The 13,003-nt window shown below is 37.2% G+C and overlaps 1 protein-coding gene across 2 annotated transcripts in view; it reads right to left on the bottom strand.

Moving 5' to 3' along the window:
• Nucleotides 1-13,003, bottom strand: part of CTNNA3 (catenin alpha 3) — a gene marked incomplete at both ends in the record, with an annotated part of 1,359,521 nt that overhangs the window by 119,783 nt on the left and 1,226,735 nt on the right. The window lies entirely within an intron of this gene.

Below are 13,003 nucleotides of genomic sequence, written 5' to 3' on the forward strand. Positions count from 1 at the left end.
TACCTCCCTATTTTCTGCCCAAGCTCATAGGCCATTAGCCTTTGATTGACAGGTGAAGCTTCCACACATTGCACAAAAGATTCCCTCTACACTGGATATCACAGTTTTAGGAGGTGATTGCTACACTTATTCAATATGAAGGTTTCCATTATGTTTGGATTTGACTATAATACCCAAGGTATGAACTGCTACAACATTTCAAATTACTTTGAAGTGTTTCAGAAAAAAAAATCATCAAACTACCCTAAAGAGTAAAGCTATTTTAACTCATCTTCCAAAATCCGTTATCATTATAGGAAGGATATACTCTGACACATTAAGTAAGTGTACTTCAAATGTATAGTATATTACAACTCAGTACAGCTTTGGTGAATTTACTTGGCAATAGACAATGACTAAAGGTTTAATTAGCTCCACTGGGAAACTGGAAACACTGTATTTTTCTCCCAACAAAGTGAGGCCCGGACAGCCTCAGAGCCACAATGGCCTCTTCAGCTATAAGTAGCCTATAGAGTTGACCCAAAGCTATCTATATTTTTCTTACTTCATCTCTTACATATTTTCTTGAATCTCTTTATTATCTCTTTTAATTTCAGGCGTGTGCACTTCTGTCTGAGGTACTCTGTGACAGTTTGGCATTTGCCAACTATTAGACAATTCTTCATGTTGGCTTTTTTCTTGCCCTATGTCAGCCTGGATTCACCATCAGAGAACCAAGAGGAGGGTGGGCAATCTGTTTCCCACAAAGTAACTTTCACGACATGGAAACAATCATCAGATACCATTAACAGTGCCTTTTCTTTCCCTTTTTCTGTTTCAACATTTACTCATTTCGAGACATTTCTTCACAAGTATCTTATCCACATGATCAACATCAGGACCCCTTTGGAGTTAGCACATATATCTCTCTCCCTCTATAAACCGACTTCCAACTGCTCGATGATCCCTGGGTTAGGCAAGAATACATTTGTGGACTTTGTGAAGGATGCAATATATTTATTCTACCAACAGCCTAAAACTATCCTAGAAATTTTATAACATCTGTACACATTATTTACCTTTATTTAATACTCAATTTAAGCATACATAAAAATCATAACTATGCCATATCTAAGTCCCTGCACATTTAATTTTTTGAACCCTAGCTGCTGCCAAGACTGAAGCCAATTTAAATGAAATTGTATGGTGCTGTCTTCAATCATTATTTTACAGGCTGTTGATAGGCTCTTCCGTGGTGCAAACAGACAGAGTATAAATGTTTGAACAATTCAATAAATAAATATTGGAAAGGCTGAAGAAGCTCCCACACATTCTGGAAAGCCACTCATTACAGGATCTGAATCAAACCTTCTTCTCTTCCACTTCCCACATTAAGTTTAGTTTGCTGAATCTCATGCCCCAGTTTACAGTAAATTGATTGGAAGTAGACAGGAGGCAGTCCCTGGGCACAGGGACAGAAAATCAAAGAGGAGTCAGAAGTCTAAGACACTGGAGATCTGTTAGTTTCTACATGAACTTTTCTGCTTCTATCAGCACATCTGCACCCACTTCTCTATTACAGCACAGTGCAGTGTTTAATCAGAATTAAGACCATGAATTACCTTCAATACACTAGCCCAGCATTCAGAGACGTCTACTGCACAAAGTTCTGCAGCCATGCACGTTGGCAAAGAGCTCACGATAATTTTTTGCAGAAAATGCACGAAGTATATATTTAGGATTTCAAATAAGCATGCATTGAATATAATTTGGAAACAAATTCTGCCGAACCTTTCTTTCACTTAAGTCATGAAAACCATATAAATAGAATCTCACTAAAATGGCCACAGTAAAAACAAACAAACAAACACAACTTAAGAGCAGGAAAGCTAGTCCAGGCCCGTGCAGGCTGCAGCACTCTAGAGAGTTGGCCCTGAGCCTCAAATCGGCAATGTTCCAATGGCCTGAGTGAGGGACATGAGCCTGCCCTCTGGCCATGAGAACTTGAGAGCTGATTCTGCCCCCTGCAGGCAGCATCGGGTAAAGCATCCTGGGCCATGCAGGAGAGTTCAGTTTGCCCTGGTAGTGCAGAAAAAGGGAAAGCCAGCGGGGCTGACCAACTCAACTACCACCCAGGCCCAGAGCCAGGGGCTTTGGGTTGGCCCACCCCAAATCTCCATCATCTATTAGGCAAAACGTGTTCAACTATTTAGGGGCAACATAGAGAGTAAAAGAATGAGAACGAAAATCGAATTTTAAACTCTCTCCCTTTACTCAAGCTGTGGAATTTTACCCTGAGTTGTAGAATGTAGAGAAAAGTGTGGCTTCTATATCTACAACAAAGCAAAGTAAAATGCAAGTCTTAGAAGTTCATGTAAAACAAATCAGAGTGTCTAGAGAGATGCTTTGGTAGTTAAGAGTGCTTGCTGATCTTGCAGAGAACTGGAGTTCAGTTCTTAGCATTCTACTCCATGTTGTAGCTTAAAACTTCCTGTACCTTTTAGCCTTAAGTGATCTGCTACGCTCGTCTTGTCTCCATAGTCATGAACATGTGCATAAGCATACACATTTCCATGTGTGTGCACACATTATTTATTTTAAACATTTTAGAGAACACATGCTCCACCAGTAACATGCTTCTTCAACAAGATTTTAAACTCTTCTGATGAGACAGACAGCGGTGAGAATGTTGTGCTGCAGAGGCAAATGCAGACCAATGGCTGCCCAATATGGTGAGCAGGTGATCGTACTAGGCATTCACACCAGCCCCCTAAACTCCCAGAAACAGTACGGAAAGGGGTACCTTATAGATACTTGTTCTGTGGGTCCAAATATTGCTATTGATTCTTTTCGCGGGGGGGGGGGAGCGGTGCAAGAGTTCAGTGTCAATATCTTCAGTTGTACATCCTCTGCTGAGATGATGAGACTCCAGTGGGTAGTTCCAAAGCCATTATCATACAGATGGCCCTGGTGGAACTCAAGTGAGTAACAAAACAAGATAAAGAGATGGGAATGCGTGACGGAGATTTATGGGAAGTCTGGTGGACTGGACAGGAGAGAGAGGGGAGGAGGCTGAGTTGAGTGTGTTCATTAGGCATAAGAACATGTGTGAAATCATCTAAGAAAAATCACTTAATCAAACTTAAACATTTGATGAGCACAGTCAGATCAAATACTCATGAGTATAAATCTAAGATTAAAAAACAAGTAACTATTTAATTTTAGGCTTATTTATTTCATATGACTATACTGTCTCTGTCCAGGATAGCAGATCCCATTACAGATGACTGAGAGCCACCATGTGCTTGCTGGGAATTGAACTCCGGACCTCCGGAAGAACAACCAGTGCTCTTAACCCAACAAGCCACCTCTCCAGCCAATTATTTGAGGTGAGACAATATATCGAGAATTATAGTAGAAGAAAGGGAAAAGAATCCTTCAAGCAAGTAATGACTACATTAGGCAAGATTTAGCCTCAGAATGCCTCAAAACACTATCCGTAACAAAAGTACAAAAGTACCAAAGGAAGAGCCAAACAAGAATAAAATATTAATTTTGAAATGTGAATTTTGCATTTTTATTTGAGATTATTAATGAAATGATGATGCTAGGGAGAAATAAATCATGAGTAGAAATGAGGAGGAGGAAGCAGATAAAGTTCTGATGTGTCATAACTTGGAAGACACCAAGCAGAGCCTGTGGGATTGGTGTTTGTGAATGTGACTGTACTACATATCATTCCTTTGGTTAAAATATGCTTCATACACACCCAGGAAATATTAGCACTTCTTTACATAATGAGTTAATGGTGGAACATTGTGAACACTCACTGCACTTACAGCAGGGAATTATATACTCAACAGCTTCTTCTATGATGTTTTGCTCTAATGTCTGAGGATAAATAAAGGGAGACATGGGGAGTCTCTAGACTTCCATTTATTTTATGTGCTATATTCGCAGCTCAAACACTTCTCACAGAATGTAAGTTTAAGTGCTGGGTTAAAATGTTCATCTTTATACTTATGCTTATTGATAAATGCCCATGCTACCAATAATTATCTAAACAATTAACACCAAGCTTGATACCATCTAAAATATACTTCTTTCTGTATTGCATGCCAATCAAAGGATTTGTCTCTGTATGTGGGGTATGGGTGATTCAATTTTATTATTTCCAATCCTGCAAAATCATTCTAGATGCAAATAATCTGCTCTCCATATTTCTAAGATTCTACATGGGTAGATTCAACCAACCGTGACTCAAAAATATTTTGAAATGACAAACTCTTCATTGAAGGGCACAAGCTTTGTTTCTCTTGCCATCACTACCTGGACACTATTAAATATTGACTGCAGTTATTTTTAGTATATTACATGTTATTAATTATTTAGAGAAAATCAAAATGTATTGAGGATACATGAGGTTGGCATGTGACCAGGATACCATTTTAGACAGCAGATATAAACTTCTGGAAATTTCTGCACCCACAGCATTCTTGAAATCTATCCCATACATATATGGAAAAGTAACTGTATCTGCATCCAATCTGGTGTGGTTACTGCCTGAGATTCAAAACACTAAACACACCCCTTTGTGGATGCGAAACTCACTAAAACACTCAGTTAATAGGAATACCTAAAGCAGCAACCGCAACATTACTCTAAATCTATCCATATGGTCAGAGTGCAGGAGAAAATTAAATAAACAAAACATAATTCTTCCTGTCTCCTGGATGTGAATTTGGAAGAGGTAGACATCTGGATCAGAAAGGCACTTAGCAGAAGACAAGAGTTCGTCAAGTAAAATCCCATTTGGGCCGGGAAATGAGATCCTTCACTGAAGAGGCAGCATCTGACATGAGAGTTTTAACTCACACTGAGATGGGAGACAGATGAAGCTGTGTCTACAGATGAGCACAGAGGGGAAATAAAACTAAGTCTTCGATTAGTGAGGCTCTCAGGAGTGAGACTCCAAGCTACTGGGAGCAAGATTTCAGGATGTTGTACATCGTTTCCAAAGCACTCCATGTGCAAACACTACACTAACAAAATCTCTGATGATTGGGAACATTGTCAAAGTAAAAGGCGAGAGAGAATGAATTTTGCCTAAAGGTTCTCAAGCAGGAAATTTTACAGGCTGTGAACATTTTCTTGTTTTAGTTGGTAGGGTACACAATATGTTTGCAGATTATTTTGTTCAACAAAGTATTAAAAGACATCCACAGAAAGGGAAAAACAAAACAAAAGAGAAAAATAAAAAAAAACCTTATGAGCCACCAACATCCTTGGATCCTCTGGGGAAAAAAAACCAGTGATCTTAACTAATGAGCTATCTTTAGCTCCCAGTGAATTTTTTAAAAAGGCTGGTAAATGTAAACAAATCAGTGAAAGTTTTTTCCTCTCATGTATGTTTATTCCATTTATCTCTATAAAATTATGCATAAACTCTAAATTATATCATGAATTTATTTTTTTGTCCATGTTACTTGCATTATATTATATCTACTATGTTGCTATGTTTATATCGTTGGCATTGCGTGTGAGTTTTCAAAGTAATATTTTATTCAATAGAAATTTAAAAACTAATATTTCATTCAAAATTCTTGACATTCTGCTAGATATGTGGGCATGTGACTATTTCAATAATATTTCAAAACTGGAATCATAATATATAGGGTCATGTTTCATATTTTTATTAATTTATTTTATAAAATACTATTATAGCTCACAAAATTTGTTACATAATAATATATGATGAATACATAAAATTTTTCTTTTTCTTTTACTTTTTTTTTCTCTTCCTAAGAAGGACTGAGGCTTCCACACTTTGTCCTCTCTTCATTTTGAGCTTCATAAGATCTGTGAGTTGTTTCTTGGGTATTCAGAGATTTCTGGGGCTAGTATCCAGTTATCAGTGACTTCATATTATGTCTGTTCTTTTGTGACTGGGTTACCTCACTCAAAATACCTTCTAGTTCATTTGCCTAAGAATTTTATAAAATCATTGTTTCTAATACCTGAGTAATCCATTGTGTAAATGTACCACACTTTCTGTATCCATTCATCTGTTAACGGACAACTGGGTTCTTTCCAGTTTCTGGCTATTATAAATAAGGCTGCTATGAACATGATAGGGCATATTTCCTCATTATATGTTGGAGCATTTTGAGGGTATATGCTCAGAAGTGGAATAAATGTGTCTTCAGGGAGGACTATGTCCAATTTTCTGAGCAACTGCCAGCCTGATTTACAGAGTGGTTATACCAGGTTACAACCCTACCAACAGTGGAGGAGTGTCCCCTTTCTCTGCATCCTCGCCAGCATCTTCTCTCATCTGGGTTTTTGATCTTAGCCATTCTTACTGGTATGAAGTGGAACCTCAGGGTTGTTTTAATTTGTATTTCCCTGATGACTAAGAATGTGGAGCATTTCTTTAGGTGCTTCTCGGCCATTCATTATCCCTGAGTTGAGAATTCTTTATTTAGCTCTGTACCCCAATTTTTAAAAGGACTGTTTGATTCTCTGGGGTCTAACTTGAGAATTTTTTTGGTATTTATTGGATATTAGACCTCTATCAGATGTGGGATCGGTAAAGATCCTTTCGCTGTCTGTTAACCACCGTTTTATTTTCTTGACAGTGTCCTTACAGAAACTCTGCAATCTCAGGAGGTCCCATTTATTGATTGTAGAGGTTAGAGCATAGGCCATCAGTGTTCTGTTCAGGGTATTTTCTCCTGTGCCTATGTGTCCTAAGATTTTCCCTAATTTCTCTTCTAATAGTTTCAGTGTACCTGATTTTATGTGGAGATCTTTCATCTACTTGCACTTGAGCTTTGTACAAAGAGATGAGAAAGGACTGATTTGCATTCTTCTGCATTCTGATTGCCAATTGAACCAACACCATTTGTTGAAGAGTCTGTTCTTTTTCCATTGGGTGTTTTTAGCGACTTTGTCAAAGATCAGGTGAACATATGTGTGTGATGGTTCATTTCTGGATCTTCCATTCTGTTCCATTGATCTCCCTATCTATTTCTGTACCAATACCATGCAGTTTTTAACACACATGCTTTGTAATATTGCTTGAGGTCAGAGATGGTGTTTCCCAAAGAAGTTTTGTTGTTGATGAGAATAGATTTCACTACCATAGGTTCTTTTGATATACCAGATGAATTTGCAAATTGCTCTTTCCAACTCTATGAATAATTGGCTTGGAATTTTGATGGAGATTCCATTGAATCTGTAGATTGCTTTTGATAAGATGGCCATTTTTACAATGTTGATCCTTCGAATCCATGAGCATGGGAAATCTTTCCATTTTCTGAGATCTTCTTAAGTTTCCTTTCTCAGAGATTTGAAGTTCTTTTCATACAGATGGTTAACTTGCTTAGTTAGGGTCACACCAAGGTATTTCATATTGTTTGTGACAATTGTGAAGAGTATCTTTTCCCTAATTTCTTTCTCAGTATGATTATCCTCTGAGTAGAGGAAGGCTACTGACTTGCTTTGAATTAATTTTATATACAGCCACTTTGCTGAAGTTGTTTATCATCTGTAAAAGTTTCCTGGTAGAATTTTTGGGGTCACTTAAGTATACTATCAGATCATTGGCAAATAGTGATAATTTGATTTCTTCCTTTCCAATCTGTATCTCATTGACTTCCTTTTGTTTTCTAATGGCTCTGGCCTGGACTTTCAGTACTATATTGAATAGGTAGAGGAAGAGTGGGCAGCTTTGTCTAGTCCCTGATTTTAGTGGAATTGCTTCAATTTTCTCACTGTTTAGTTTTATGTTGGCTAATGGTTTTCTGCATATTGCTTTTACTATATTTAGGTATGGGCCTTGAGTTCCTACTCTTTTCAAGACTTTTATCATAAAGGGGTGTTAAATTTTGTCAAATACTTTCTCAGCCTGTAGTGAGATGATCATGTAGTATTTTTTCTTTGAGTTTGTTTATATGGTAGATAATGTTGATGGATTTTCCTATATTGAACCATGCCTGCATCCCATGGATGAAGCCTACTTGATCATAGTGAATGATTGTTTTGATGTGTTTTTAGAGTTGATTTGCAAGAATTTTATTGAGTATATTTGCATCAATGTTCATGAGGAAAATGAGTCTGAAGTTTTCTTTTCTTGTGAGGTCTTTGTGTGGTTTAATAATGGAAGTAATTTTGGCTTCAAAAATGAGTTGGGTAGTGTTCCATCTGTCTCTATTTTGTGGAATAGTTTGGAGAGTATTGGTATTAGGTATTCTATGAAGGTCTGATAAAATTCTGCTCTGAACCCATCTGGTCCTGAGCTTTTTTTTTATTTTGGAGGCTTTTGATGAGTGCTTTTATGTCTTTAGGTGTTCTGGGATTGTTTAGATGGTTCATCTGATCCTAATTTAAATTTGGTATCTGGTATCTGTCTAGAAATTTATCCATTTTCTTCAGATTTTCCAGTTTTGTTGAGTGTAGGCTTGTTTAGTAGGATCTGATAACTTCTTGAATTTCCTCAGTTTCTGTTATGTCTCCCCTTTATTTGTGATTTTGTCAATTTGGATACTCTCTCTGTGTGCTCTAGTTAGTCTGGCTAAGGATTTATTGATCTTGTTGATTTTCTCAAAAAGCAGATCCTGGTTTTGTTGACTCTTTGTATGGTTCTTTTTGTTTCTACTTGGTTGATTTCTACTCCAAGTTTGATTATTTCCTGCCATCTGCTCCTCTTGGTTATATTTGCTTCTTTGTGTTCTAAAGCTTTCAGCTGTACTGTCAACCTGCTAGTGTATGCTTTCTCTAGTTTCTTTTTGCAGGCACTCAGAGCTATGAGTTTTTCTCTTAGTGCTGCTTTCATTGCATCCCATAGGTTTGGGTATGTTGTGCGTCATTTTCATTAAATTCTAAAATCATCATAATGTCTTTAATCCTAATTTTCATTGACCAAGTTATTGTTGAGTAGAGCATTGTTCAGACTCCATGTGCATGTGGCTTTTTTTGTTGTCTTTGTTGTTATTAAAGACCAGCCTTAGTCCATGCTGATTTGATAGGATGCATGGCAGTATTTCAATCTTCTTATATCTATTGAGGCTTGTTTTGTGACCTACTATATGGTCAATTTTGGAGAAGGTGCCATGAGGTGCTAAGAAGAAGGTGTATTCTTTATAGGATAAAATGTTCTGTAGATGTCTGTTAATTCCAAATGGTTCATAACCTCTGCTACTTTTTCTGTGTCTCTGTTCAGTTTCTGCTCCCATGATCTGTCTATTGATGAGAGTCGGGTGTTGAAGTCTCCCACTACTATTGTGTGTAGTGCAATATATGCTTTGAGCTTTAGTAGGGTTTCTTTTATGAATGTGGGTGCTGTCTTATTTGGAGCACAGATCTTCATGATTGAGAGTTTTTCTTGATATATTTTTCTTGTGATGAGTAAAAAGTGGCCTTCCGTATCTTTTTATATAACTTTTGGTTGTAAATCTATTTTATTCCATATTAGAATGGCTACCCCAGCTTTTTACTCGGGAACCATATGCTTAGAAGGTTCATTCCCAGGCTTTTACTCTGAGGAAGTGTCTGTCTTTGTCTCTGAGATGAGTTTCCTGCTTGCAGCTAAATGCTGGATCCTGATTAAGTATCCATTCTGATAGTCTATGTCTCTTTATTGGGGAATTGAGTCCATTTACGTTAACAGATATTAAGGAGAAAAGATTGTTGTTTCTTTTTATTTTTGCTGTTAGCCTTAGAATTATGTTTGTATGTCTTTCTCCTTTTGGTTTTCTTGCATAATTATTTTCTTACTTTTCCTAGGGTGTAATTTCCCTCCTTGTATTGGATTTTTCATCTGTTATACTTCGTGGGGCTGGATTTGTGGTCACATATTGTGTAAATTTGGTTTTACCTTGGAATATCTTGGTCTCTCCATCTATGGTGATTTAAAGTTTTGCTGAATATAGTAACATGGGCTGGCATTTGTGTCCTCTTAGGGTCTGTATAAGATCTGTCCAGGATCTTCTAGCTTTCATAGTCTCTGTTGAGAAGTCAGGTGTAATTCTGATTTTTCTGCCTTTGTATGTTACATGACCTTTTTCCCTTACTGCTTTTAGTATTCTTTGTTTTGAACATTTGGTGTTTTGACTATTATGTGTTGGGAAGAATTTCTTTTCTGGTTCAATATATATGGGGTTCTGTATACTTCTTGTATCTTCCTGGTAATCTCATTTTTAAGGGTAGAGATATTTTCCTTTATGATTTTGTTGAAGATATTTACTGTGCCTTTTAGTTGATATTCTTTGCCCTCTTCTATACCTATTATCCTTAGGCTTGGTCTTCTCATTGTATCCTAGATGACCTAGACATTTTCTGTTAGGGGCTTTTTGATTTTTACATCTTCTCTGACTGTTTTGTCTATATTTTCTATGTTGTCTTTGGCCCCTGAGATCATCTATTCCATCTCTTATAGTCTGTTGCTGATGCTTGTATCTATGACTCATGAATTCTTTCTTAGGTTTTGTATCTCCAGGGTTGTCTCTTTTTGTGATTTCTTTATTGTATTTATTTCCATTTTCAATTTCTTCACCTGCTTGGTAGTTTTCCTGTATTTCTTTGAGTGATTTTTCCTGATTTTTCTGTAATTATTCATGTGTTTCTCAGAGATCTCCATCATCATCATGAAATATGATGTTAAGTCTAAACCTTGTTTTTCTGGAGTGTTGGGAAATTCACTACTTGCTGTGATGAATGATCTGGGTTTTGATGTTACCAGGCGGTCTTGATTTCCATTGCTTGTGTTCTTGCACTTTCCTCTTGCCATCTTGTTGTAAGTGATTTTAGGTATTCTTTTTGTTTCTGACTGGTGCTTGACTCTCCTGTGGTTCTGACAGCCTGTAGGCTGAGGAGGGAGATTACTCTTGGGTTTTGGCTCTCTTTGGACAGGCAGTGAGTTCTGATGGCAGTGACTCAGTTCTGTCTTTGTGGGCTCAGGTGTGGGAGCTCTTATGAAGCTGTTCTGGGAGCTCAGACCTCTTCCCACAGTTCCTGAGACCTAATGACAAAGACCTGCCTTTTTCTCTAGGCCAAAAAAGGACCCTTTTCTAGAGAGCACCATGCTTCCTGTACTCCAAGAACTCCTGGTGTTCATGACCCCACTAGACAGCCGGCAAACCTGTTTGTCAGGCTCACTGTTGGTTTAGGTGGAAAAGCACTTGTGCGGCTGATCTGGGAGCTCACCATCCTGAGTTCAGGTGGGGGATACACAGCCCTCACTGTGGGCCGGAGGTGACCCTTTTCTAGTAAGCATGGCACTCCATGTGATCAGAGAACTCTCAGTGTGAACACCCCAGGCCTGTGCCCAAGGCTCACCTTTGGTCCAAGTGAAAAAATGCCTGTGTAGCTGTTCTGGGAGCTCAGTGTTCAGTGGGCAGATTTCAAGTTCTGATGACAAAGACTTGGCCCTCTCTTCTATTTATGTTTATGTTTCTAATTCTAGTATGAAATAACTATGTCTATTAAATACAGCTTCACCACAGAATTATATCTATTTCCTTTTTTGAAAGAGATCAAATACCATTATCTGTTATCAATGACCTTCATGAGATTTTCATTTTTGGACATAGAAATGAATATATAAGTATGTGTAGGTCTATATGCATATGTGTCCTTAAATACAGAGTAGTCTTCCTTGGATATGTTTCTGTCATTTTTTTCAATATATGGCAAAAATTGTTAAAGATAAGGTGGTATACTTTGATAAAGATTTCCTGTAGTTACTAATGTAGATTGATATATCTATAAGCTATACTGGTCAACTTTCTAATATATCTTACCAACAAGGGACATTATATTTCATTTTCAACTATGATAATAAAATGACATTTAATTATTATTATTCTTATAACTGTGTAATTTCTGATGAGGTTGAACAACTATCTAGCTGATTATAATTTTGTTTGCCTTCTGTGGCTGGACGAAGTATTGCTTATAAAAGCAAGATGTCAGTTGTGGCCTCACTAAAATCCAATGTTGAAATTATCAGGTGTATTACAAAGAAGTTGGTTGAAAGTGAGTCCTGGAGAAAAATAATTAAAGTACTCCTACCACTAAAATCTAAATTTGAGGAAAAAATGACTACTTAGTAATGGATAAAACTATAAAGTTTAGAATGTTGTAAAGCTATTACTCAAATCTATGCAGAGAAGATGATTTCTAGTCTAGTTTGTAAATCTTCCATCTGCCTACTTGATATCTCTAGTTGTTTGTATAATAGATCAACAGGATTAATAAACATTAATTTATTTATTGTACCATCTCTAATTTGCTCTTTGGTATTTTTTGATTTCTGTAAAAATAACTAGAACATTTTCTCAGGACTAACTAAGCAACAAAAATCTTAAGCTGCCCCCTAACTCTTGTCTCTCTGCATGTTTTATAACCAATGTTTAGAAAATCTGAGCAGCTCACACATCTTCATATATGCATAGCTAACAATTTCCAGATACTCTATTCCTAACATTTAAGTGGGAAGCCCTCTCATTTCCCATCTTACTGACAGCAATGGCTTACTAGCCTTCTACTTTCTCCTTTATCACACCCCACATTATTTTCAACAAAGTGTTCACAATGACATGTGCAAACTACTACAGATCATATCATTCCTGGCTCAAGGCTTTCCAGTTGCTCTACCATCTATTTCCAACAAAAACATCCCCAGTATTTTACAATGTCTATCCATCTGACAAGGACAGGGTTGTTTCTGAGTTTTAAACTTTCTCTGCATATTAGCTGTCATCTTGACAGTATCTAAGACCCTCTCTAAGACAAAGCACTGGGCATGACTGTGAAGGATTTTCTTCATGGATTAGGCTGAGTTTGGAAGAACTACACAATAAATGTAGACTGCACTATTCCATTTGATGGACTATGAACTGAATGAGAAATCTTGCTTTTCTGATTACAGACACAAATTGACAAGCACCACCATGGTGGACGGTATATTTTCAGACTGCATAACCAAATACAAACCTCTGCTCATGTAGTTGATTACGATGAT

Source organism: Micromys minutus, assembly GCF_963924665.1.
Source record: "Micromys minutus genome assembly, chromosome: 25".
Lineage (NCBI taxonomy): Eukaryota > Metazoa > Chordata > Mammalia > Rodentia > Muridae > Micromys > Micromys minutus.